We start from the raw sequence: 5,000 nt of genomic DNA, 5'->3' as shown, positions 1-5,000 counted from the left end.
CGCCGCGAGCAGGGGGCGCCGGCGCGCAGCTGCGCCGCCTGCCGCGTCCGTCGGCCGGCGCGCCTGCCACTGGCCGCCCCCACCAGCCGGCTGTAGCGCGTGCGCCCACGCACCGCGCTGCCAGCACGCCGGGCGGCCCCCCCTCACCGGCCGGGGACGGTCCCACCCAGCCACCGCCGCGTATCGCCTCACACCCAGATCCCCTTTCGCGTTCGTGGGCATGGTGGGTCCCCTTTCACGTTCGTGGGCATGGTGGGTATCCCTGAAACAACCGGTTAATAGCTCGACCGATCGTCGCCAACACTGATTCACCTCTAGCGAGAACAACCGCACCACAACGGGTTACCTGTTGTTCATTTGCGTAACGTCACCAGCAAACGTAGACGTCCATCGCCATTTGCAACGAGTATTGCATGCCTGTGTCAGGTGTCACAACACACTACGTCTGCCCACATAGACGCAACAACATGTGCACGCCTCGAGAACACGTGGAAGGTAGCCCCCGTACGTATGCGGTGTCCATTGCGCGAACGACTGTCAGCCGGCCTCTGCAGGATGTCGCAGATGTGGAACGCGGTGCAACATGCTATCACGGTGTGTGAGAAGAGACGACTACGTCCGAATACACGCTCCACTACATCAACAGACTGCTCATGCTGATCGCCATCCAGGGCGTCCGTTCCTCCCACACGTCTGAATGGCGTACCACACTGCAATCCAGCTCTTATAGGGAGACGACACGTAGCTGCGTGCACAATATTTGGACTGTATGGTCTGCCGTTGCTAGGCGCAGTCGTCGTACGGTCACACATGTGCCACGATGTATCATTCAGTACATACGGACCAATGTGCAGTACAGTTTGTGGGTTTTGCGTACATCGGCGGACAGGTGACAGGCCGTACCACAACGTAGGCTGAGTACGTCGGCATGCGAAGGGCATTGAACATGCAAACTTCTCAACGACCAGCTTGCGAAGGCAGGGGGGAAGGGGGGGGGGCATGTACGTCCTGCTGCTATCCACATTACAGTGTATAGCAGGAGCATGTGGAAAGTCAGCAACACCTGCAAGGTGTTTAACATGACGCGATACACAGGGGACCGGGCAGTGCGAATAGCGAACTATATTGCGAGGGTTGCGGTTAGGCAACACTACACTAATTTAACGAGTTGCATAACAATTACAGAGCAGGTTCAGCGACAACGTGCGTCAGGTTAAGGCGCAATATAGGTTAGGTTGAGGCACAATATAGGTTAGGTTAAGGCACAACATGGGTTACGTTAAGGCACAAATTGGGTTACGTTAAGGCACAACATGGGTTACGTTAAGGCACAACATGGGTTACGTTAAGGCACAAATTAGGTTACGTTAAGGCACAAATTAGGTTACGTTAAGGCACAAATTAGGTTACGTTAAGGCACAAATTAGGTTACGTTAAGGCACAAATTAGGTTACGTTAAGGCACAAATTAGGTTACGTTAAGGCACAAATTAGGTTACGTTAAGGCACAAATTAGGTTACGTTAAGGCACAAATTAGGTTACGTTAAGGCACAAATTAGGTTACGTTAAGGCACAAATTAGGTTACGTTAAGGCACAAATTAGGTTACGTTAAGGCACAAATTAGGTTACGTTAAGGCACAAATTAGGTTACGTTAAGGCACAAATTAGGTTACGTTAAGGCACAAATTAGGTTACGTTAAGGCACAAATTAGGTTACGTTAAGGCACAAATTAGGTTACGTTAAGGCACAAATTAGGTTACGTTAAGGCACAAATTAGGTTACGTTAAGGCACAAATTAGGTTACGTTAAGGCACAAATTAGGTTACGTTAAGGCACAAATTAGGTTACGTTAAGGCACAAATTAGGTTACGTTAAGGCACAAATTAGGTTACGTTAAGGCACAAATTAGGTTACGTTAAGGCACAAATTAGGTTACGTTAAGGCACAAATTAGGTTACGTTAAGGTACAATATGGGTTAGGTTAAGGTACAATATGGGTTAGGTTAAGGTACAATATGGGTTAGGTTAAGGTACAATATGGGTTAGGTTAAGGTACAATATGGGTTAGGTTAAGGCACAACATAGGTTAGGTTAAGGCACAACATAGGTTAGGTTAAGGCACAACATAGGTTAGGTTAAGGCACAACATAGGTTAGGTTAAGGCACAACATAGGTTAGGTTAAGGCACAACATAGGTTAGGTTAAGGCACAACATAGGTTAGGTTAAGGCACAACATAGGTTAGGTTAAGGCACAACATAGGTTAGGTTAAGGCACAACGTAGGTTAGGTTAAGGCACAACGTAGGTTAGGTTAAGGCACAACGTAGGTTAGGTTAAGGCACAACGTAGGTTAGGTTAAGGCACAACGTAGGTTAGGTTAAGGCACAACGTAGGTTAGGTTAAGGCACAACGTAGGTTAGGTTAAGGCACAACGTAGGTTAGGTTAAGGCACAACGTAGGTTAGGTTAAGGCACAACGTAGGTTAGGTTAAGGCACAACGTAGGTTAGGTTAAGGCACAACGTAGGTTAGGTTAAGGCACAACGTAGGTTAGGTTAAGGCACAACGTAGGTTAGGTTAAGGCACAACGTAGGTTAGGTTAAGGCACAACGTAGGTTAGGTTAAGGCACAACGTAGGTTAGGTTAAGGCACAACGTAGGTTAGGTTAAGGCACAACGTAGGTTAGGTTAAGGCACAACGTAGGTTAGGTTAAGGCACAACGTAGGTTAGGTTAAGGCACAACGTAGGTTAGGTTAAGGCACAACGTAGGTTAGGTTAAGGCACAACGTAGGTTAGGTTAAGGCACAACGTAGGTTAGGTTAAGGCACAACGTAGGTTAGGTTAAGGCACAACGTAGGTTAGGTTAAGGCACAACGTAGGTTAGGTTAAGGCACAACGTAGGTTAGGTTAAGGCACAACGTAGGTTAGGTTAAGGCACAACGTAGGTTAGGTTAAGGCACAACGTAGGTTAGGTTAAGGCACAACATAGGTTAGGTTAAGGCACAACATAGGTTAGGTTAAGGCACAACATAGGTTAGGTTAAGGCACAACATAGGTTAGGTTAAGGCACAACATAGGTTAGGTTAAGGCACAACATAGGTTAGGTTAAGGCACAACATAGGTTAGGTTAAGGCACAACATAGGTTAGGTTAAGGCACAACATAGGTTAGGTTAAGGCACAACGTAGGTTAGGTTAAGGCACAACGTAGGTTAGGTTAAGGCACAACGTAGGTTAGGTTAAGGCACAACGTAGGTTAGGTTAAGGTACAACGTAGGTTAGGTTAAGGTACAACGTAGGTTAGGTTAAGGTACAACGTAGGTTAGGTTAAGGTACAACGTAGGTTAGGTTAAGGTACAACGTAGGTTAGGTTAAGGTACAACGTAGGTTAGGTTAAGGTACAACGTAGGTTAGGTTAAGGTACAACGTAGGTTAGGTTAAGGTACAACGTAGGTTAGGTGAAGGCGCAATGTAGGTTAGGTTAAGGTACGATATACCTTAGGTTAAGGTACAATATCGCTTAGGTTAAGGTACAATATAGCTTAGGTTAAGGTACACGTTGTAGGGAAAGGTGTATTTTGGGGGGGGAGGGGGCGGCAGGTTCGTTGATAGTGATTATCGTAAGTGCATGCCTGCGGGATCATCCGATTTGTCACGTCAGGATGCACTTGTGGCTCATGACAGGCGGCGCTCCGATTCCAAGGTTGTGGCAGATCTGTGTCTTTCATTCCTGCCATTGTTTGTGTACTGTGACAGGAGGCAGTATTGTGATGTTGGGTGCACCCCTGTGTAGGACATGTGTGGGTGTTCGTGGCTTAGCTGAGCAATGGCGGATGTCGGAAGGGTGGGATATTCTGTTTTCTGGGTGGACCTCCCGGTCTGGTTATGATAGTGTGGATTGTGTAATGTGGCGGAGAGGATGCACCGGATGTTCTTCCATGCTGGTGGTTAGATATTGTGTGTGTGCCTGTTAGAGGCAGAGAGTAGTGTGTGATAGTGTCTGGCTGACGTGTGGTTCTCATTGTGTGCAGAGTCTTTCAGCATGTATAGGGACGGTTGTATATATTATCTGTATTCTGATGGCTCTGCATCTATTACTAATCAGTGCCGTGTATACGGTTACTCTGGTTCCAGTCGAAACTGTTCTATCTCTGTACATTAGTGACACTGCGGCTCCACTATGTTGCCGCCCCTGTCGGCCGTTTCCCCCAGTGTGTGGCTAATGATTATCAGCAATCAGTCTATTAGTCAATACCGGTAGTGTGACGACGTGAAATGTCCGGGATGGGGGAAGCTACACGCTTCCCGTGGGTCAGGGCCTAGAAAGACTCTTCCCACGCAGGAGGCTCGGACTGTCATTACTCTTCCGAGAAATATATTTGCCCAGCGTTTTTTGCGACTGCGAGTGCGACGCGTACGAGTACCGACATGGATGGGGCGCTTCCTAGCTGATCGCTCAGCATCGGAGAAATATATTTGCCCAACGTTTTTTGCGACTGCGAGTGCAACGCCCAAGGGTACCGACGTGGATGGGGCGCTTCCTAGCTGATCGCTCGGCATGGGAATCCGTACAGTGAGCAATGCGATCGCGTCTGTAGCTTGTACGTGGTACAGCTCGCAGCTCATGTATAGGGACAGCGGGAATGTCGCATATTGGACATAACTCTTCATGAAACGCAAGTTATAGGTGTGGATTGCACATTACGACTGCGGGAAACTTCCGCCGTTCATCCGCTGGCGTTGCGAGTTTGGCGGTTGGGGTGGGGCACGAGCGGGTGCGGGTGGTGTGATTGCCGGTCCACGACTTCGTGCGGCAGAGGCACTGGCGTTTGGGTGCTGTGGTCGACACAGGCTGCATGCTTTGTGGGTGGCGTCGAAAGATGGGCACTGTGGGCCCATCGATGTCTTAGTCGGCTTGGCGTCCCATAGATGGCGGTATCGTCGTTGCAGGAGCTCATGCTGAGGGAGACCTACAGATGGCGGTATGTTTTGTGGTGCGCTC

The sequence above is a fragment of the Schistocerca serialis genome, unplaced genomic scaffold (assembly GCF_023864345.2).
Source record: "Schistocerca serialis cubense isolate TAMUIC-IGC-003099 unplaced genomic scaffold, iqSchSeri2.2 HiC_scaffold_383, whole genome shotgun sequence".
NCBI classification, from domain to species: Eukaryota; Metazoa; Arthropoda; class Insecta; order Orthoptera; family Acrididae; genus Schistocerca; species Schistocerca serialis.
Note: the sequence above shows the minus strand (reverse complement) of the source record.